We start from the raw sequence: 23,640 nt of genomic DNA, 5'->3' as shown, positions 1-23,640 counted from the left end.
TCCTTAGGCCTGTATCCTCATCCTTTGTTGTTGTTGTTTTTGTTTTCAATTCTACCTCAACTTACAAGTGACTTGCCTAAACTTTTAAAATCTAATTGTAAATTAATGTTGGAGGAAGAAAACTTGGATTTCTTCCATTCAGTACCATAACCTTGGGAATCAAAGATGAACCAGTGAGTTCACTAATTCAGAGTTAGTGATGAGCTGCACCACAGCTGGACTGAGGCGTGCTTTGGACTGTCTCTGAAAATAGTTTAGCTAAGCAACTTCAGAACATAAACAAGATTTCTGGGAAAACACTTAAACTACTTAAGAGAACAGACTGTTTTCAAGTATTCTCAAGCATCTATTTTCATACAAATTATGGGTATGCTGATTAAAAATCAGTCTTATATAGTCGTTACAGGCAGATTCCAAATGACCTCCACTACGTAACGCTGGGAGAACTAAGTTCTAGCTGCTCCACATAGCTTATGGTAGAAAAGCTGCATTACGTTACAAGAAAATTCTTAAATTCAGATTTTCACCTATTTAGAATGTCTTGCCTCCAAATTAGCATGGCTTTACTTTCTGAAACAAAAAGGAAGGAAAGGAGCTAGCATTTATTGACTAGGTGCTCTGGACTGGCCATTTTCACATTTTTTAATCCCATTTAATCCTTCTGACAGTTGTGTAAGGCACTTACCATTATGAAGAAAGTGAAGCTTAAACAGCAAAATAAATAATGATAGTATTGGATTGTGGTCCATAGAATAAAATAAATATTCATGAATCCATACTCATATAAATAAATAATTGAATAAATAAATCAGTGGGAGGGGAGGGGAAGGTACAGCTCTTACTTATAAAAGAATTCCAATTAATAAATGTAGAAAGAATGAGGGAAGTAGGAAATCCCCACTAGGACACCCCAGTAATAAATTGTTACAGGCCAGAACCACGGATGAATGCTAAAAGTATTGGGCAAAAGTATGATGAGAAACGAGATATTTGCCTAATCTCAGAGTATCTCTCCACAAAATATTTATTAATTACAAAAGAAAAAATAAAACAGTAGAGAAACCTATTAGATATCCCCTTAAGCAAGTGCTCAAGCTCAGCATGACCAGTAATAAGACATGTTGACAAGTATCTTCTGATATGATGCACTAAGAAGGACATGACATCATCTCTGTGGCATTCTTGCCAAAAAAATAAATGCATAACCTAAATCTAATCATGAGAAAAAAAAATTAGACGACCCCACATTGGGGACATTCTGCTCTTCAAAAGTGTCATGAAAGGTAAGGAAAGACTGAGCAACTGTCAAAGAGTAGAGGAGACAAGACAGCTAAATGCAGTGTAGGATCCTATTAGATCCTGGACTAGAAAAAGAATATCAGTGGGAAAACTGGTAAAATTCTAATAAGGCATGTAGTTTAATTAGTATTAATGTATCAATGTTAGTTTTCTGGTTGGGATAATGGCACTGTGATTATGAAAGATGCTAACATTAGGAGAATCTGGGTGAACTATATACAGGAAATCACTGTACTATTTTTGCGACTTTTCTGTAAATCTAAAATTACCTCAGAATAAAGTTTCAAAAAAATAGTGAAGCTCAGAGAGGTTGAGTCACTTGTCCAAGGTCACACAGTGGCTGAGTGAATGTCAGAATCCAGATGTCTGTCTTCAAAATCTGTTCTCTTCTCACCCGACTGCCTGACCTCTCTACTTGATAAATTATCAAGTTCAAGTTTGTATTAAAACCAGAATTGCTGATTTAGAATTTAATTAGCCTGTGTCTCCTTTTCCTCTTACCCCCCCCTTCTTTCTACTTCTTTTCTAAATCTGCTGCACATCTATCTTTTTTCTACTCCTCTTTCTGTTTCCGTTTTTATCCAGTGTCCTATTATCACTCACTCATTCATTCATTCACTCAAGACTTATTTGTTGAGCACCTCTATGCTATAGCTTTCTTCCCTTTTTTTACTGGTGCGTGAAACATTCTTTTAAAGAAGAAATTAGCAATATATGATGAAAATTTACAACATTATAAGCCCATACTTTGGTTCTGTCAAAATTGGATGCACAAAATAAATGCATTTTCCTCAGTGCTAGGAAGGTATATATTCATTGGAAGACTGGAGAATCTCAAAGACAAGAGAGAGAATATTAGCTCCATCACAGGAGTGCCACTCACTTAGGGGAGAGGCGCATGCGTTTATTCAGTCACTCAGTTAACGTTTATTCAGCACTTCTCAGAAGCAGGACACTATGGTGGATACACACTAAGGAAAGTGAGTAACGGTCTGCAGCTGCCAGAAGCTACCAGTCTTAAATTGTAGTCAGGCGCAGGCACGAATCACTACCAAAAAAGGCAGAAAGTGAGTGCAGTGTGAGTGGCACAGTCGGTGGGAGCTGAGGTGTCTAGATGGGTGATCAGAGCTCTCTCTGCTCAGCTCTGGGGCTTGGAGCCGGGCCTCAAGGGATGGCTGTGATGGAGGGGAACATCACGGGGAAGGGAGGACATTCCAGACAAGAGACAATCAGTTCTTGTCGTGAGCAAGACTCATGGTCTACGAGGCGGCTTGTGCCTGATTGTCAGTAGAACGTGATCATAAGCTGGAAGTCTCTCGAATTCTAACAGCTCTTTACACAATGGCTTAACTGTAATGTGGGGAAAGGGAAGAAAATCCCTGATGCCTTTCGGGGCAATGTTGCATAACGTTCATTCTTAGGAAAATATGGTTAAAATGCAATTCAAAGTACAATCATGAAACAACTGAAAGGATTTGGCTTACATTAAGGAAGGCCAAGAGATAAAATCATTTTAAATCAATTTAGATTGTAGCTTGGAAGCAATGTTTCTGCCCATTCTCTCTTCTCCTGCCCGATGTCAAGACTGATGCACACTAGAGTAACTTCTTAAAGGCGGTCATCTCTTTGTCCTTGCAAGTAAACAGAAGCACGTGCAATGGGTCAGCGTTCAAGCCAGGGGTAGTTGAGATCTGTGCTGGGGGTAGGCTCGGTCCTGCTTTGCTTGCTTGGGAAACAGATCTTCCAGAACTCTTTTGATCTGGACACCTTCTCTGTTGTCATATTCTTGATCTAAAGCTCCAAGAAGCCAGCGTTCTTTCTCCTTTAGGCTGAGCAACCTCCCTTCCTGACCACCCACAGAGTCTCTTGCTTTGACGGTCTCAAATCATATTGTTCTGGTTTTTTCCCTTTTTCTTTTTCTATCCAGCCTCTACCTCTAGCCCACATTCCTTTTGATCTTACTGTTTTTTAATTCCTCTTAGAATAAATGCCAGGGCCATTTTTCTTTTCCAGAGGAGACAGAAAGGCATTTTTTTGTAGATAACTTCACCAAAGAGATCACGTCCTCTAGGACATGCAGTTGAGAAATGATGAGAGGCAAATAGAGATTGGAGTTCGTCCTTGTTCCCTTCACTTTCACGCCTTTTCTAAGGAAGGACTGTGGTAGAACGTGGTGGGTGGTATTCTGGGATGACAGTTCTGAGTCACTAGTTCTCAAACCTTATGCCTCCTCAATATGGCCTCTGTTCCTGTCCTGTTCACCCACTGAGGACTTTGGGGTTTGAACTCATCATGGTCTGCATCTACAACTGGTCCTCAGGATCTCTCAACAGGGTGAATTTTTGGCCCCATAATTTACCACTGCCCACACCACTGCCAGAAGCTCTTTTGTATAAAAGATAATTGATTTCTCTGACTGAGGACTGGTTTTCAGCTTCAAGAAACCATTAACAGGTTAACTTTTTCCTGTGCCCTGAGAGGGCAGTTTTTGCTTGTTGAGTAGTTCTTAGAAAGACCATTCTCTGGGCTCCTCTTTTGGACCAGCTGGTCCAAGGGCAGATCATGAGCCCAAGGTTGAGCCCACAGTTTTACTGAGACCTCAGAAGACTCTTGAGGGATTCCACCTGGCTCTTTGCCCCCGTGACCTTTCCCCACCCCCTTCTGGTTGCTCAGCCTAAGCAATCATCAACCTGCTCCTCTAGCTACACAAATGTGGGCGGCCTAAACTGACACTCAGTGTTGCTTGTTCCTTCCATCTTGGTAGGTTTCATCACATGTCAGTTCAACAGTTTAAAGGCCACCCCCCTATAAAGAATACCAAGGTGCAGGCTTAACTCCCGGGGAAAGAATTGTAGGAATAAGTAAGCCATCTGGCCAGAGAACAGCTGATTGAACCTGAGTCCTTTTAGCCAGAATCCCTTATATCCTTCATAAGTGGTGATGATCTCTTTGGCAAAGTCCAGCATCTAAAAGTCTGTCTGGTCATACCAAGGAAAGACCATTTCAGCACAGTAAGGAAAAAGCATGACATGTAATAACGGCAGAGGGCTGGGGAGGGGGCGGGGGGAGTGTCCTCATGTCCAAATGTATTCCTTCATTTGAAATATTTTGGAAAAAATATTGGTTTTGGAGTGGTACATTCAACCATGTTAGAAAAGTTTCCTGTGAAAACTTTTTTCCTCTTTTATGCAGACAGGCAAGCAAATTGTCTGTTCAGGGCTGCTGTACCAACTTTCTTCCTCATTTCTGAACACTCGTGGGGTAAATTGTCAATAACCCCTCAGGGTACGGGAAGTTTCAGCTCACTTTGGAAAACCAGCTTTCTCCTTGGGAAAGCACGGCTCCCCAGAGGCACACCTCTCAGAGCAGACATTGTATTCATTCCCCAGAACATTTCACTGCACATTCCCAAACAGAATTAACAGAAATTTTAGTCCAGGAATTTCTGGACTAAAAAATACAGTAGGCAATTAAACCACATCGACTCAGCTGTGTGGAGCAGTGTTCTGAGAGCAAGGTTATTTGTAGGGGTCTCCTCTGCCCTGGAGCCGACTGACAGTGGATCATGTTCGGAGGTTCTTGGCCATCAGCACCCACAGGCTTCTACTTGCTCACAGTAACACTCTGTAAACGGCGGGGCTGAGAATGAGGAGGGGCATCACGGCACATCATCATTCAGGCCTGCCTGGGTTCTAATCCACCATTCTCACGTGGGTAACCTCAAGCCAGCTACCTAATCTCTCGTCTTTAGATAGGGAAAATAATAGCACCCACCCACTCATATAAACAAATGGTTTATATGAGTATTCAGGGGGATGACATGTGTAAAGCATTTAGAGAGGATGCAAGACACAGTCATGGTTCAATGTTTGTTACAAAAAGCGAAACAACACTAAAATAACTGCATTTTTACTATAGCTAATAAGAGATCCTATTTTTTATTATTATTCCCCTACTTAACAGATGAAAAAACTGAGGCTCAGAGAGGCTAAGTAAATGACCTATGATTTCAGAGCTAGCATTTGAGCCCAGGTGGTCTGGCTTCCAGAGCCAATGTTCTTGGCTCATCTACCTTGTGCTATTTAATCAAAAGCTGAAGGAGCCTTTTTTCCTTGACTTTGTTCTCTTACTCTGAATAAAACCATTTGCTTCACGACAGGATTCAAAATATTGTTTAGGATTTCAACATGTGTAATACTGTTGACCTTCTAGTTGACTTTAACCCGTGTGCTCAGTTCTTGATATTGAACATGTGGCATCTCCTTTGAACTGGGAGACGATGGTCCTTGAAATGGGGAGGACAATGGCATCTCAAGGTGTCTGTGAATATTGTCCCAGAAGAGCATTAGGATAAGTTGTCATTTGCACACAGCAGGCAGAGGGGGATTTCAGGTCTTTGGCTTTTAAAGTTCCCTTCTTGGTTTTGAGTTTTCCTTAAGTACTGGATGCCTGAGAATGTAGGATGCCAAAAAAATCCAAATTTTACTTTATTTTGTGTCTTTATCTTCTTCTCCTGACTGCACTGTCGCTGTTGTATTTTTCCTCCTCCCTCTCTGTTTACAGTCATGCTCTGAATAATGACATTTTGGTCAACTTTGTACTATGTGTACTTTGTGGTCCCATAAGATTAGTACCATATAGCCCAGGTGTATAGTAGGCTATACCATATAGATTTGTGTAAGTACACGCTATGATGTTCACACAATGATGAAATCACCCAACGATGCGTTTCTCAGAACATATCCCTGTCGTTAAGCGATACGTGACTGTATTTCTATTTTGTGTGAAACCTACACCCCCAACAGGGATGGCTTTTGAAATTCAAAATCTTCAGTCCTATCTGTACTCCTTGAAGTACTGGAAGGAATGAAGGCTCTGCTCAGTGGTGGGGCAGCAAGAGAAGGTGATGGAGAAGGGCTGCCAAGCACCGTGTGAATCAGGGCCTCCACGCCTGTGCTCATTCCTTAAATGTCTAACGAGATTTCCTGGAAGAGTGGTCTTCACTGATCAGCAGAATGAAGGCGATGGGCATCAGACTATTTTTTAAATATACACATGCCTGGACCCTGCCCCCAGGAGATTCTAGCTCAGTGGATACATAGTGGCCTCAGGATCTGTATCTTTAAAAAGCTCCGCTAGAAAATTCTGATGCTACCAATGGTTGGTAATCACTGCCGTAGACCATCAGACACACCAGTATTCAAATAGAAGAACAAAGCTGTATCCCAAAGCAAATACGAAGAAATTATTCCTATCATTGGGGTCCTCCATTAGTGCAGATAGGTAGGAATTGTCCAAAGTTAAGTAAATGTGGTGGCTTGCTTGCTTTTTTTCCTTCCTTCCTCCCTCCCTCCCCTCCTTCCTTTTCTTTTCTTTTCTTTTTCTTTCTCTTTCCTTCCTTATTTCTGTATTTTTGTTTTATTCTGTGGTCCTTATGCTGCAGTGGAGGACTTGGTTTTAAAATCTTAACTATTCAAACTATTTTGTTACTATGAGTGGATATTTTTATTCTCTGAGTTCCTTTTTTTTTTTGAGATGATATCAGTAAGCGCTCTATTAAAGAGCCTGCCATCCATCATTGGAATTTGGAACAGTAATGATGCATTCAAAATAAGTATTCATCCCAGGTGGTTTTTTTCCCCTCCTCACAAATTCCTTCAGTTCCATTATCTCTTTGGTAAATTGTTAATAGTATTTTGCTCTTTGCCTTTTTGGAAATAAGCCCAGGAATAAGGCACCAGCAGCAGCTGTCACAAACCCAATGGAACTTATTGCTTGGTTGGCCTGCTCTGAAACTCCTTCTCCATAGCAAAACAAAGTCACAAAACGCTCACAGTTGTTGACAAATATGTCATACTCCACCTCCTGTCCAATAACAAACTCTGACCATTGTATGACTTGTTCCACGGGGAAAGGGGCATATGTTTCATTGTATTGTTTATTCTATATGTGTCATTTCCCACAACATGCTTCGAGAGCTGCATCTTCACCGGGGCCTTTCTGCTGAATACAGGCTTGGCGCTTGTAAATGCTGCAGGAATGCCCTCCTTTAGAGGTGCTATGTTGATAACATAACCATCACCCAGGTACAGTGCCCAGTGCTGACAGCCAGGACAAAACACTCAATCAAGTCCCCTGGCAGGGGGTTGCCAGGGTAGTTCAAACTAAAGCAATCATTAAACGCCCACTCACTCTTAAACCCAGGTGGTCTTCCTTCACTGGTGGCAGCTGGGTGGGTTCCTGGGGTAACCCTGGCCTCCCATCTGTTGCCCTTCGTGCTAGCCACCATGGGCCAACTCCATCTGCTCCCGGGGGAGATCAAGGCAGCCCCAGCTGACTACCCTCTTAGTTACCCTTCTTGAAGCGTACATCAGGTCTCTCGGATTTAACCAACCTGGAGAAAGAACTGCCAAAGCCATTGACCCATTGGAGGCCTGTTTTATTCTGTTTAAAGCAGGCATCAAGTCAACACTTCAATCCTGGGACTGATAGAAATAAAAATTAATCCAATGGAAATTAACAAATAGCAATTTTTACATACCTGAGAAATATTATTGTAGTTGTTGATAGAAATAGTAAACATGACTCGGAGAAGCAGGGCAGCAGCTCCTCAAGGCCCAGTGTTCTTTGCCATCAGACATGTCACTTAAATGACACTGTGGGAAAGACCTGGGATGCTTTAATCGGAGACTGGGATTTCGAGCCTCCCTCCAGGACTACACTAACTGACCCTATTAGGATGTTTAATCCAGCTCTTCGAAAAACTACTCTCTTAGAGATCTGTACTGCACATGTAGGAGCCAAGGAGGAGTGTATTTATGCTTTGCCAAGAACCTACATTCGCACAAGAGATTTAAACATTCATAAATCCAATTGCCTTCTCAATGCCTCCCCTTGGCTTTCTTCATTCAACAAGATTTTATGGAGTTCCAGCATACATACTAAGTGCTGTTTTGTGCACTGGGGATACAGCACAGAATAAGATGGACAGAGCCCCTGCCCTCACAGAGCTTCAGTTCTAATGATGTCTAAGAGACATCTCACATATAGCCAAAATGGAACTACTGACTTCTCCCTCCCCCATTCCCATACCATCCGGTATCTACCCCACTAACCCCACGCCATCCTCCCCATCGCAGCATCTACCCAGGTGCTCTGGCTAACAACCTAGGAGTTATCCTTGATTTACTCTTCGTTGCCGAACCCCCAACATCCAAACCCTAAGTCCAGTAAGTCCGTTTGCTCTACTCACAAAATGCATCCTGAATTGGACCACTCCTTAGCATTTCACCTGCCATGACCTTGGAGCCAGCCACCATTGCTCTCATCTCCAGTACTGCTTTCCTGCTTGCGTAACCTGTAATCCATTCTCCACCCAGGAGCCAGAGTGATCTTTTATAAACAAATTAGCAGACCAGGTCACACCTCTGCTGAAAATCCCCCAATGGCTTCCCTTTGCATTTGGAGTGAAATCCAAAATGCCAAGACCCTGCATGATTTTGCGCCTGTCTACTTCTCTAGCCTAACTTTATACCACTTACCCGTCTCTCTGGCTCTGTTCCAGCCACACTGAACTTCCTTCTGTTCCTGAACATGCCGAGCCTATTTTCTCCACACAGACTTTGCACTTCCTGTTCCCTCTGCCTAAAACCTTCTTCCCCCAGGTCATACCACAGCTGCTGTCTTCTTTTGGTCATGTCTCAGCTCAAAAGTCAAGGAAGCCATTGACTTGTTTACTTTTTTCCTTAGAAACTTCTTTAACTTGTTCATTGCTATATATGTGGTTCTTCACAAAGTGCCAACTATATAGTAGATGCTCAGTAAATAAGTATTTAATGAATGAATAATGCTAATTGATGTTAATAATTGTTTATTGAAATAGTTGCTATTAGAGATACAAAGAAAAGCAAGATGTCCTTTGTTCAAGGAATTTACAATCTAGTTCAAGGCATATAAGACATAAAATATTGAATAAATATACACATTAAAAAAAGCAATGCGTTAACTATCATGTGAGAGACCATGGTTAGAGAAGTGCCATGGGTTAGTGGAAAGAGCATGGTTCTGTTGCTAAGTCTGGATTTGAGTCCAGGTTCTACCACTTACTCACTATGTGACTCTAGGCAAGTAAGGACATAAGCTGATTTCAGCTTCATATTTCTCACCTGCAAAATGGGATAATTTTATCAAGTTCACATGGTTATTGGGACGTTTGAGCAAGATAATGTATAGAAAGGCACCTAGCACAGGATAGGTGTTCAATAAATGGTAGTTAGTGTGATCCATGTCAGATGAGAGTCGACGACTGTACACGCCATGAGAGTGGAAGAGAGACACCACACGGGCACATTGCCCTTGAGGATGAGCAAAGACTTTGGAGCCTTGGAGGTTGGAAAGGCTTTTGCCAGACACAATTATGAACTATCATTGATGAGGTTTCAGAGGTTATGTTATGTACTCCTATCATCCACCAAATGTAGATTCCTTGCAGATTTTTGCCCAAATTTTTAAAGGCAGTTCACTCCATTTCAATAAGCCTATTATGTTGATGAAGCTCAACATAATATATATCTGGTTCTTTGCAAAGTGCCAGGTGTTAAAGTTATCTTTCATGTTGAAGTTGTCTTTAACAGAAATTTTGTCTTCTTTGGTTTTGTTTTCTTGAGACTAGACATTTCCCATATTGTTGAAACTTAGATCATTTTTCAATATCCCTCTTAAAGATGAGGGCTCCTTGTCTGTTCTGAGACTCTCCCTTCTTGCAGTTGGGTCATTGTCTTGCTCTTAATGCCTACTAATTTGATTATTTTCTTCTGTCAGCTGTTTCTATTTATTTAGCTAAAGGTCAACTGAAACCCCTAGGCAAATGGCTATGGAGCTCATCTTTTCTCGGTGCATAGATTGTTCTGTTTGTTGTTTTCTTACATGGATGTAATATTTTATATTTAAATCTACTAAATTTTATCTTTTTGGACATTCAAGCCCATCAAAATAATCTTGAATCTTAAGTCAGTTATGTATTGAATTAGCTGCCATTCCTGATTTTTTTAATATTCAGGTTTTGTAAATGTGTCTCGTGTATATTTATTCAAATTGTTGGTAAAAATGTCAAACCAAATAGGAATTAATAGAAAGCCCTATGGCACATCACTAGTGACTGCTTATCAGGTTGGCCTTGAACCATTAATTCCCTCTTTGCTAGGTCTTTTAAGCTAGATGTGAATTTCCTTAATGCCACGATCATCCAACAGATGTTTCTCATTTTGTCTCTAGGTGTAATTTGAGATAGACTGTGAAATAATTTCCTAAAACCAAGACACATCCTTGATATCTAAGTCAAATTATCCTCTCAAAAGGAAAGAAAAAGTTTGGTTAAGTTGACAATCAGCTGCTTGAGAATGTCTAATTTTTCTTCTATTGACTTAGATGATGATGATAGAGAAATTAACAATGTAGCCACTGTTAATTTTGTGCCTTATGCTGGGCGCTGTGCCAAAGACTTTGCATATCTAATCACATTTAGCTTTCACACAGCCCTGAAAGATGGGAATCATTGCTTTATTTTACAAATAAGGAAACTGAGATTCAGAAAGGCTACATAATTTGCCTGATATCACATAGTTAGAAAGTGGCTAAGCCAAGATGAAACTCAGGCTTTTGTGACCCCAAAGCCCAAACTCTTTGTCATATTGCTATACATTTAGAACTATGCGTCTAGTTGCACAATAAATATTTGCCATGGGAAATACCATGAGTAAAGAAATGAGAGCACAAAATGCTGGTTTGTTTGAGGGATTTGGGTGATAACCAAATAAGACCAGAGCAGCATCTCCCAAAGTGAGTTGTGTGGGATGTCAGCATGCATTCTGTGGAAAAATAGCGCCCCATGGTCTAACACGTATGCTACATGCTAGAAAAACAATGATAACTAAGTGGGGTTTTTTTCATTGCAGGATTTCTCAGGTCATTTACTATGCTAATGTACATTCAGACTCTCTCAAAACGCAGCAGTTCACAAACATACTTGAGTACTGAGTGCCTGTAGGCCCAGTAAATGTTACGAAACATGCTTTGGGAAACTGTGTCATGTAGGGGGGGTAGGGGGCTGTCATATAGGGAGAAGGTGGATCTGAATCTGGGCCTTAATGCCTTCGCCTCCCTAAGCAGCTTGGCCGTGAATCCCTCAAGAGCTGGAGAAGGAGCAGGGAAGAAAGTGAGGATTCAAATCTAGTTCAAAGCAGGGCAGTTTCTGTGGAAGATGAGGCCTGGGTCCCTCCTGTCCTGGCGCACGGGTCTGGGCCACATAGACTTGCAAGATGAGAACTTAATCTCATGATTTGGATATCATAAGCCTCAGTCAAACACAAGTTCCATTCTTTCATCATTACACTTCATACTTTAAAAATTATACAGACACTAAAATTATGTATAAATTGTTAGGGTAGAAAACACACAAGACTGGCCTTGAAAAATTCAGCCAAGAAGTTTGTGGGCATTTCCAGCCACCACACCCGTCTCTTCTGTTTTCTATCCCCTCACCCTCTTCTCTGGGTCCTCACAGCTGCCATGAGACTCCCAGGTCCCTCTTAACTACCCCAATTCATGTTCAAGCGAAACCTCAAGCAGTCCAGCAATAGAGACGCTTTAAATTTGTTGTTATGAGTCACTTTGTGATTTGTAAAATATTGTCTTCAATGAAAAGCAAAATCATCATATATTTGTGGGAGTTCTTTATTTGGATCAATCAAATACATTAATACAACAGATACTCCCTAGAAGTAGAGGGGAAAAAATCTGTATATTTATAGTCCTTCAATCTGATACTTTCTAAGAAGCTTTCTTTGCTTACTTAAAATATGATTTCTTAATCTTAAGCTGGAGAAACCAACAGCCAATCCTGGGGAAAATTTTTAAGGTATACTTAAATTAAAACCCTTAAGCAAATAATGGACACATTTATACTGTGCCTTACACTTATGCAGAGCTCTTTACATGCGTTATCTCATTTAATCCTTATAGGCCGCTCTAATTTGGATCTGGGGCTCCAATATGTTCCTCTGACTCCAAGTTCAGTGTTCTCCCCCTCCATCACTGCTGCCTTTCACTCCTGCTGTGTACCTAGCACTTTGATAGATACTCCTGGAGTAGCTTTTCCTGAAAATTGTTCTGTAGAACCCTGGTTTCTCAACCTGCTCTGGAACAGAAAGGGAAAAAAAAAAGAGTCATGGCTTAACACCTTTCAGAAACACCTTTGCAGCCCTTTTCCCCTTGTGTATTGATAGTCCAAATGCACATTAGCATATGGAAGGCTCGAGAAGTCTAGCAATAAAGACACTTAATTCACCAGCATTTTTCAAATATATTTCGCCTGGACCTGTATGTTCCTTCTCTTTCTCTAGTTTTGCTGAACACTGTTCTTGAAAGTACCAAAAACAAAACATATTAAGAAACAAAAGATACACATGTGAAATCTAACACAATTTCGGCCTTCCTCCTCTCCTCCCCCTTAGGATGAGGGCTCCAGGTCAGTCAGGGCTGGACAGTTCCAAGGTGGGTGAAATGAATGAATGACAAAGAGCTGGATGGCAAGGAGGACATTTCAAATGAGAGAACCAGCTCGATCAAACATATTCTCGGCAGGATCATGCATGATGGATTGAAGAGGGAGCCTGGGTACAGGAAGACCCATCAGGAGAGAGTTGGAATGAACAGGAAGTGACAAGGGGCCTCGTATAGGATACTGGTGAGAATAAAAGGGGAAAATTGCTCCTGATTGTTTAGAAAAAAGAAACCCAGTAGTGCAATGACTGATTGGGTAGGAAGGCTGAATGGTAGAGAAGGGTCAAGACTGACTTCAGGCATTCCAGGCAGGGTGTTTGGAACACATGGGGCACCTGCGATAGCATCTGTGCAGTTAGTTACAAAAACCATCCGAGGTGGTCAAGAGCACATGTTTTGATTCAGATAGACGAGGCTTCCAATTCTGACCCTGTTAGCACAGTAGATTTGGCCAAATTGCTTTACTTCTGTGAGCTTATTTCCCCAGCTGTAAAAGGGAGCAAGCGTAGTTTCCTTATAGGTCATTGTAAAGTTTAAGTAAGATAATGAATCCTTAGCTCAGGATAGTGCCTAGCATGGAGTTTAGGTACTCAACAAATGGTAATTGTTATTTCTATTATTACTATCATCATCATCATCATCATCTTGTGAGAAGATATTCAAGTTGGGGCATGCAGGTTTTAGAGTGAGAGTAAACTAAGATCTTTAAGTGGATGCCCTCTAGGCAGTGAGAGGTAGGAATCTGGAGCTCATGTACTAGAGATTGAGATCTCAGGTACAATTTAGGATAATGCCTATAGAAGGGATGGCTGAACCATGAGAATTAGTCTGTTTTCTAAGACATCAAGTACGAGAGAGATCACAGGCTCCAAAGATCAAGCTTTGGTAACACTCACTGTCATGGCAGATAGAAGGGTCCGTTGATAAGGAGAAGGTGGGCATCACAAGAGAATCTGGTAGTGTGGGTGATGAAGGGGGAAGAACTTCCAAGATGAATATCACATTATCCTGAGTCAGGGAAGTTGAGAAGTGCACTGATCAAAGAGTCCAGAGTGGCGAACAGATCACAGAATGATGTAGCCTTACTCTCCTATCCCCTAAATTGAGCCCACATCTGGAGAGTTGTATTCTGAGGCCAAATTTGCAGGATTTCTACAGACTGGAGCACAGAGGATGCTAAAAAACATGGTGAACAGTCAACAATTGAAGAAACTTCAACTATTTTACCAAGAAGGCAGACTTCTAATGTGGTCAGGATAGGTACATTTTAGTATTTGAAGGGTTGCCATGAAGACGAAGTTGAGCTATTTTTTGTGACTTTAGCAGGCAGAACTAAGTCCAGCCATTTCATCTTGGCCTTAGAACAGGCTGCCCTCTGAGGTAGTGAGCTTCTTATAACTGGAGATATTTCACCCAGAGCCTGGCTGCCTGGCTGCAAAGCTAGGAAGAATCTCCTGGTTTGGGTCAGGCCTAGCTCAAACTATGGCCTATGGGCCAAATCTGTCCCACCACCTGTTTTTGTACAGCTTGGAAGCCAAGAATGGCTCTTACATTTTTAAATGGTTTCTAAAGATCAAAAAAAGAAGATTTTGCAATAGGTGAGGATAGTATGAAATTCAAATTTCAGTGTCCATAAATAAAATTGTATTGGAACACAGCCATGCTCATTCGTTTACGTACCGTCTATGGCTGGCTTTGCACTACAGTGGTAGGGCTGAATAGTTGCAACAAAGAATGAATGGCTCATAAAGCCTAAAATATTTATCATCTGGCTCTTTCCAGAGGAACTTTGCCAAAAAGTTTGAGATCATCCGGTGGCCTTTTTTCAACTGGGAGATTCTATGAGGGAGAAAAGTTTTTGCTTTAGATTTGGGTAGAAGGTCACGGATCGCTTGGAAACCACCATCGCAATAGTCTGCAGGGATAGACAACCAGGGTGCAGTGGTGAGAAAATGTAGATAATGGATTGGGAATACTTGTGTGAGAAGTCTGACAGAAAACAAAGGTAAAAACGGGCGGCGGCTTGTCAGACCAGCACTGGACAGGAAAGGTAGTTTAGGAGGGAGAGGAAGACGTGTACTGTGAGTTTGTGTCAAAAGAGAGACATAAAAACTCTTCCTGTGCTTGATGAACCCAACGGTATTCTTAGTATCTGCTTTATTTTATGGCTCAGTTAAATATATCTGTTGTCATATCCCTCAGCAAGAGGGGATTTTCTAAATGTTCTTGTTTATAAATGTGCAGAAAATTTTTGCACAGAGAGTCATGCTTTTGTTGGCCAAAAGAAGTGAACACTTGCTGATTTTCTGGCAATCCTAACAAAAATACTGAAGTGTATTTATACTCTGGGGGCCAAAATGAGTTTCAAAATGACAGTGCTCAGATACATAATCAGCCCAGCTTTCCTCTTCTGCCTCCATTGGGTTGAACAACTTTGTCAGATCCTTTCCTCTGAAATCCACTTCTGCAAGTGAGATGAAACTGATTCTCTCTACTGCTGCGTAAACACGAGGCGGGCTTCCCTGCTGGGCTCTCCAAAGCTTGGTCCCCAACCAATGGATGAGATAAGCAGGATAAATCCAGGGGAAGTGTGGTATGAAACTGACTTTTTTAAAAAGCAAATTTTTTATTGCTTCTTACAGTGTGACTTCCTTCTTAACATCTCATAACTGTCACAAAAATGTTTACTTCATACTCTTGAAGCATAATGGTATTCAAGTAGAATTTCACACCAGACACGGGAACTTAGTTACTGTTCTTTGTCCAAACAAAGCAAGATACCTATTATGTAGTCCAATATAAGTAATGTTTGTGATTTGTGCCAATGAGGCAACCAGATATTCTGCTTATAAAAATCCACACAGAACCAAATATCCTACTTTGGCTAATAGTTTTGCCATCCTTTCCCAGGGGAATTAGGTGACAGCTGTTAACAAGCAGCTACATTCATCTTTTGGTTTTCGCATTCATTCCTTGCCCCTGGGACCATACCAAGAGATAATGTCACTGACTAATTACCCCAAGAAATTCAAGGGTGGTTTCGGAAGCATTTAACTGTTTCTCCAAATTGTTTTTTGTTGTTTTTGTCAAGTGATGCGATCACCAACCACCCTGAACCAGACTGAGCCCTATTGGGAGAGCATCAGCTGTGCAGGTGATCCGGGAGGTGCCAAATAAGCCTGCACCAGCGAATGCCCACCCCTCCCTTTTGAATATTTATTCCCCATCCGACATAAAAAGCCCCTGCTTTCCTGTGCTCGGGGACAGCCGCGACTTTGGAAGTGATTCCGCATGCCCTCCTATTTGCTGCAAATAGGCTCTACTTTGTGTAACAACTACTGCTGTTGGAGAGTCTGGTTTTAATTTGCCAGGAGGCGAACCCACTTTGGTTCAGTAACAAAATCTCTCTGCTCTTCATTTTTTAGTAGCTCCTTGTTGCCAACCAAATAGTGTTTCAGCATTTTAGCCACATTCAAGAAGCTCTACAAAGTACCTGTCCAGTTTTCTCCCCCATTAATCTCTCATGCCTCTTTCACATCTATCAGCTTGGATGACTCATTGTCACACTCTGTGGAAAGTGACAGAGACCCAGCACAATTCCAGAGGGCACCATTCACGTAGGGCACAAAACAGCAGCTCTGGATGAGAGCACTGGCTGTGAAATCTGAATTCAAATCCCAATTCCACCATTTAACTGTGTGACCCCAGGCAAGTTTCTTAACCATTCTATACTTTAGTCTCCTCATCTATAAAATAGTGCTAATAATACCCACCTAACAAATAGGGTTGTTGCAAGAATCAAAAGAGATAATTTAGGGGAATGTGTTTGCCACAGTAATTGACCTAGACTCAAGAACTCAATAAATAACTAGTGATGAAGATAATGATTCTAGAAAACTAATAAATCTGGATCACTTAATTTTAGAATAGATAAGAAAGTTTTCTTTGCTTCCAATATTATAACATTTTAAGATCACCATTTACAAGCTATCAAGACGTCTGGGAAAGTGGAGGTCACCATTTTGAATAGTACAGCACACCTATGTGGGCTGTTTGAATGATAACAAAGGTGGTAGGTAGATAGAGCTACTGATGTTAGGGTTGGTTCCACTGTCTGTATCTGGATTCACAGAATAGAGAGACTGCATCTAACATAAAATTTTCTAACATTTTTAACCCATGCCTTCTTTCAGAATGTTAAAAAAAAATGGGAGCCGGCCCGGTGGCGCAGCGGTTAAGTGTGCACGTTCCGCCTTGGTGGCCCAGGGTTCACCGGTTTGGATCCCGGGTGCGGACATGGCACCACTTGACAAGCCATGCTGAGGCAGGCATCCCACATATAAAGCAGAGGAAGATGGGCACGGATGTTAGCTCAGGGCCAGCCTTCCTCAGCAAAAAGAGGAAGATTGGCGGCAGTTAGTTCAGGGCTAATCTTCCTCAAAAAAATAAAAATAAAATAAAGAACACCTCATATCCACATTTAATGTGGTTTGAAATTTCAAAATATAGTTGATAGTATGAATAAAAGCATTTGTAATGCTGAATATACATTTTAAAAATATTACAGGTTCCCATCTCCCCTGTCTGCCCTGCTCCAACCTTGGCCAAGACAGTCATCACCCTCCTCCCCAAGGTGAGAGTTGTGGTCAAAGAGAAAGACTGGTGGGCTGCTCCAGATTCCACTTGACCTCTAACATGGCTCTTCTAGTTTTAGAATTTTATGATTTAGGGACCAAGTGTCCGAACTCTGGAGATCTAAGTATTCCTCCTGACAAGAAAGAAGTCCGTGTGTAAAGGGACACAATGAGATGACATGGGAACAGAAGTTCGGGTCCGGGAATGTCACTCTAAGAATTGGGCGTTTTTTTAAAGAAGAGTGACATATCATGACATGACACATTTGAGGAGGATACCACGACACCCAGTGGTTCCCTTTCTCTTGGGAATTTGAGACTACTTAGGAGGTGGGGAAAAAAGACATTCTATCAACAATATAACTCCTTGAAGATTTCAAAAACTTCTTTCTTAGAAATTCTTAAGAAAACAATACATACCCATCTGTGTAAGATAGTTTTAGGACTCAAGTTAGACAGCAGGACTATGAGTGTGAGATCTTGATTTCAGGGGATTTCTTCCTTCTCTACCATGAATCTAAAAAAGGCCAAAGAAACTTTTAACAAGATCATGAGTCTGGAATCTTCATTTTGCTGCTAGCTGGCCATGTGAACAAATCCTTTAGCATCTGGGCATCAGTTCCTGCCCAGTAAGACAAAGGATTAGACCAGATGACCCTCAACGCCCCATAGAACTTGAACTCTAGAGTCTGACCTCCCCAAGTTTGAATCGCAGCTGCATTGTTTATGTGATCTAAGTTACTAAGTCTTTCTAAGCCTCCCTTTGCCCATTTGTCAAATGAGGATAATACTTCCTTATAGGTAGAGTCGTTATGATCAATAGATGCTGTCTGTTGTTATTACAATCCTCTGATGCTTAATATGTAAGGTGAATTGTATGTAATACTGAATCTAGAATATCCTATAAGCACTACCCACTTGCTATACCCCTATTTGCAGGAGAGGAAGAGAGAGGAACCAAGTCTACCAGTCAACAGCCAAAGCCCTGGCCTGGGCTCAGGGGCTTGGGTTCTACGGGACGGGGGTAACAGTGAGGGTTCTGCTATTGCTACAATATGTATATTTTAGGATGGAGCGTTCTCCTGGTCATTCTTTTCAGGTAGGGATTTCTCGTCTGATCTGCTGTCAGCCTGGTTGTTAGAGCTGGGGAGAGCCCCCAGAGGAGAAGCAGCTCACCCCCAGCTTAGAGTTATGGGAAACTTGTTAGGATAAGAGGGGAGGATAAATGGCCTACCTCTCACGGGAGAGACTTAAGGAGAAAGGGCCCCACTCAGGCATAATAAGGGGGGACTGCTCTGCCCAGAATACCCAATGCCTCTTCTCATCTGCTTTCTCTACTCCTGGCAACACTTTTTGTTTGTTGTTTTCAGTATGATTTTTGTGACAGCTTTATTGATATGTAATTCATATGCCATACAATACACACATTTCAGGTACATGGTTCAGTGATTTTTTTAGAATATTCGTAGAGTTGTACTTCACCACAATCAATTTTGGAAAACATGTTTGTCACTCCAGAAAGAAACCCCAAATGCAGTGGCAGTCACTCCCTATTCCTCCCTAGCCCCTAGAAACCACTATAATATACTTTCTGTCCCTATGGATTTGCCTATTTGGGGCATTTCACATAAACGAATCATACAGTATGTGGTCTTTTGTGTGTAGCTTCTTTCACTTAGCGTAATGTTTTCAAGGTTCATCTACGTTGTAGCATGTATCAGTGCTTCATTCTTTTTTGTTGTTGATTAATATTCCATTGTATGGATATACCTCATGTTGTTTATTCATTCATCAGTTAATGGACATTTGGGTTGTTTCCACCTTTTGGTTATTGTAAATAATGTTACTGTCAACATTCATGTAGAAATTTTTGTGTGGATATATGTTTTCATTTCTCTTGAGTATATACCTAGGATTGAGACTGCTGGGTTATATAGTAACTCAATTTTTAGCATTTTAAGGAATTGCCAAACTGTGTTCCAAAGTGGCTGCACCGTTTTACATTCCCACCGGTAACACGTGAGGGTTCTGATTTCTTCACATTCTTGTCAAGACTTACTATTCTCTGTCTTTGTTTATTTTAGCCATCCTAGTGGGTGTCAAATGGTAGCTCATTGTGCTTTTGATTTTATTTCCCTAAATGGTTAATGATATTGAGTATCTTTTCATGCACTTATATTTATCTTTTTTGGAGAAATCCCCATTCAAATCCTTTCTTGCAACATTTGTGACAATGAAGCATGAAATTAAGATAGAGTCTCATCCTTCATGTGTAGACTGTTGTCATTCTCAGTCCTTGAGTATGAATGGGTGTCCTGGGTAGGGAAAGTGAGGGCTCTACTTCCGGAGTGTGGACAAGAAGAGAGTCAGTGCTTAGGATTCCTACTCTGACAGGGATTATGTCTATAAGCAGGGAAGACAGAAAATCACTTGTTTTCTAGACAAGTGTGCATTCTCAGCAGAAAAACTCTGCACTGGAAGGTAGGAGGCCTGGGTTGAATTCCTGGTTCTGCTTGGTGACAATGAACAAGTTGCTTAGTAGGTAAGTTAGCTTCTTTAAACCTGCCTTTCCAATCCCCCGTTTCCATGATCATTTTTCCCTTTTTAAATTGAAGTATAATGTACATACAGTAGAATTCACCCTTTTTGGTGTACAGTTTGAGTTTTGACAAACGCATACAGTTGTATGATGACCACCACAATTAAGAGAGAGAAGACTTCTCTCATTCCAAAAGTTCCCTTTACCCCATGTAGTCCATCTCTTCACCCTATTGCAAACCTCTAGGAATTACTGATCTCATTCCTCTCTTTATCCTTTTGCCTTTTTCAGAATGTCACACAAATGGAATCTTATAGCCTTTTGAGCTTGGCTTTTTTCACTAAGGGTAATGCATTGGAAATTCATCATTGTTATTGCGCATATCAATAATTTGTTCTGAGTAGTATTCCATTGTATGTATACCTATCATAGTTTATTTATCCATTCATCGGTTGAAGGACATTTGGGTTCTTTTCTTTTCTTTTTTTTTTTTTTTGGCGATTGTGAATTAAGCCATTGAAAATATTCTCAAACAGGTGAATATAGATTTTCATTTCTCTTGGATAAATACTAAAATGTTTTGCAAAGTGTCTGTATCATTTGGCATTCCCAACAATAATATGTGAGAGTTCCAGTTGTTCCACATCCTCACTGTCACCTGTTGTCATGAACCTCAGTTTTTTCATCCGTAAATGGAGCAGCAATCCCTGCCTGACTACTCTATCAGGATCTAGAAATAAAAGTGAGCAGCATAAGCAGAAGTGCTTTGTAAACTGTAAAGTGCTATACCCAGGTAAGAAATGCTGCTGCTTACGATGATAATGATCACGCCCACTTATATGTCAAATTTGTTTCCCACATGAGCTGAATGTTTCATTTTTTTCCCCTACGTCTTGGCAGAGCGAGTTATAGCAGGTCTAAAGCAGTGAGAGGCTTTGCCTTAGATGCATTCTGGAGTTTGTTTTGGCTCCAGTTTTTAAATTTTTCACAGAAGCAGATAAATGACCAAGATGTAAATCATCAAGTGTGAGTCAATTTGATAAAGAAAAATGACCCTATGTGATGGAAGTCCGCAGGAGCAGAGTCAGCAGGACAGACGGTGTGACGCGCTGTGGGAGAAATAAGTGCAGGCCTAGCTGGGCAGTGTCCCCAGGGTGAGGTATAGGACGACGGCAGCTGTTAAGAGGACTGACTGTCTAAAATGTCTTATTACAGTGGGGTGGGAGGGGAAGGTGGGAAGCTGACAATAAAAGTAATCATTTTAACTTACTTTTTGCAAATTTTGAAATTTACTTTCTTCTGTGGTAGAAAGGTGTAAGAAACAACTAGTGAAAGATTTCCTCCTTGACATCAGTTTGCACTAATGTTTAGTATAATATACAGATGGTTACATGTAGAAATATGTATAGATATGTACGAATTCATGGGTCATTATACACACATCTATTTCCTTGCTGTAGTATCTGAGAGAGTCTAGAAAGAAGAAACTGACACCCCAGTAGCAACAAGCGTACTAGTCCCCAGATCTTGGTTTCTAATATCATTCTCTGATATAAGGAACCAGGGCTCCTTGGGGAAAGGGTTGATTCTAAAATTGGGGCAAGAAATACACAAGGTGAACCTGGAGCATCTGGTAGTGCTAGAATATAAGGAAGTGGTCAAAAACACCGCAGTGATGGGGTATGTCAAAACAAATGTACCATACTAAGCTAAGATGTTAATGAAAAGGGAAATTGGGTGCTGGGTCTATGTAAATTCTCTGTACTATCCTGTTGTTTTTCTGTGAATCTAAAAATATTCTAACATAAAAAGTTTACTTTTTAAAAATGTCTCCTCACAAAGTAAGAAGGACTAGAAAGACCTAAAATTTCATTTGTTTTAATAGAACACTTTGCCCCACTGAAAGATATTCTCTGAAGAATTTCAGTTTAATCTTGATGAAATTTTAAACAAGATGTGTTCTTTCAAAGTTTTTGTGACATGAATTATGTGAGCTTCAAATGAAACATTTATTATGATTTTTTTGATGTTGCTCATTGAGACATCCGAAGAGAAAGATGACTGTAGATATTTGGGGGGCATTTCCTTTCAAAAACTTAAAGAAATATGGAGAAGGAATTGGAAAAAAAGAAAAAAGAAAAATCCAGCAGATAATTATTCAGAACATCAGGCACAAAATCAAAGGCCACTCATTCTGCCAAGTTAAAAACAAAATCCAGCTTGGTTTTCGTTTGTTCTCTAAAGTGTTATTTAGATTGCTTTTCAAAGTAACAAGAGCAAGTGTACAAATAAGATCAATGTACATATGCTGTAGAACCCAATATTTTATATTATGACACAACTTGTAGAATATGTCCACATACAAACATCTAGACCATCTAGGTCAGTCAATCAAGATGTTTTATAGCAATGGGAAATTCCCATATTCTTTTTATCCCTTTCCCCCTTCTCTAAGATAGTTGTAATGCCTTTAAAGGATATGTTGTAGTTTAAGCTTTCATTGCTTTCTGGTGAGCTTCTTGTAACAGAAGGTTTCCGGCAAGATGTTTTTACATTCAGATCCAAATCACTGTCTGTGACAAAACTGAGTCAAAATTTTCACACACGCACACCCCCCCCCCCCCATAGGAGCTGATGCCCCCCAACCCCAACCCCTAAGACTCCGGGCTGCCAACCACTCAATTTGTGAGGGTTTCTTCTCCTTGGGCTCTGACCTTGGGCCTGTAGTGTTTCCCCGTTATTACTCTCCAGGGGCACTCTGCCCATTGTCTGCTTAGCTGGCCATTTATGACTTGATGACAATGTGAAGGAAGCTTGGCCTCTTGGCTGCAAGCTATAAAAGTCCAGCAGAGTTAGACAGTTACCAGGTACGGAGTTTATTCATTGATTTCATTTATCCTAACATAAGTCTGGCTCGCCACAATTTCAGTCTGAAAACTGTCATCTCTGCAGCTCCCTCCCTCCCCGGGAGTGAAGTCTATCCTCAGCTAGATGTACCCAGCGTCTCTTCAATACGTCTGTGACCACTGTGTCCTCTCAGGGTTTTCTTTATGATTCTTGCCTAGTTGGTTAAGTGAAAGAGTTACTGACTGGCTACGATAGTCGCTCTAACCTGATTTAGTAATTGCACTAGCTACAGTTAGCTGAGCACTTAAACAAGTTGACACGACACTGTGTGCTTCACACGTGTGACCTTCTAAATTCTCTGCACAGTCGTAGGGAATAGCTACTGTTGTTCCCATTTTATAGATGGGAACACTGAAGCTCAAAGGACTTAGAAAACACGTCAGAGTTCACACATCTAGCCCCTGGGAGAGCTGGGATTCTGGGCCATCTCTGTGCCTCCAGAGCCCCACATGGAGTGCCACTCCAGTCACATCAGGGCTCCGTCACCCTCTCTGCTCCCTCGACTTGTGCCCCCTCCTCAAAGCACTTATGGACGCATGTCAGTCTACTCTGAATGTTTGTCCAACTTAGCACTCCTAGATACATCTTTAGACTGGCCATATTTTTCCATATGAGGAAACATAAAAGTACAAATAAGAATTTTTACTTCATATTAATGGTTTAGGTGGCAGTTATTTTAAATCCAATCAATCACTCTTGCTT

At 41.0% G+C, this 23,640-nt stretch overlaps 1 protein-coding gene and 1 pseudogene across 9 annotated transcripts in view; one reads left to right on the top strand and one right to left on the bottom strand.

Moving 5' to 3' along the window:
• PLCE1 (phospholipase C epsilon 1) overlaps nt 1-23,640 on the top strand; it is a 294,616-nt gene that overhangs the window by 165,327 nt on the left and 105,649 nt on the right. The window lies entirely within an intron of this gene.
• Nucleotides 6,985-7,588, bottom strand: LOC103559299 (phospholipase A and acyltransferase 1 pseudogene; annotated as a pseudogene).

This window comes from Equus przewalskii, chromosome 1, assembly GCF_037783145.1.
Source record: "Equus przewalskii isolate Varuska chromosome 1, EquPr2, whole genome shotgun sequence".
In the NCBI taxonomy this organism is placed as follows: Eukaryota; Metazoa; Chordata; class Mammalia; order Perissodactyla; family Equidae; genus Equus; species Equus przewalskii.
This window is presented reverse-complemented; position numbering and strand designations above follow the sequence as displayed.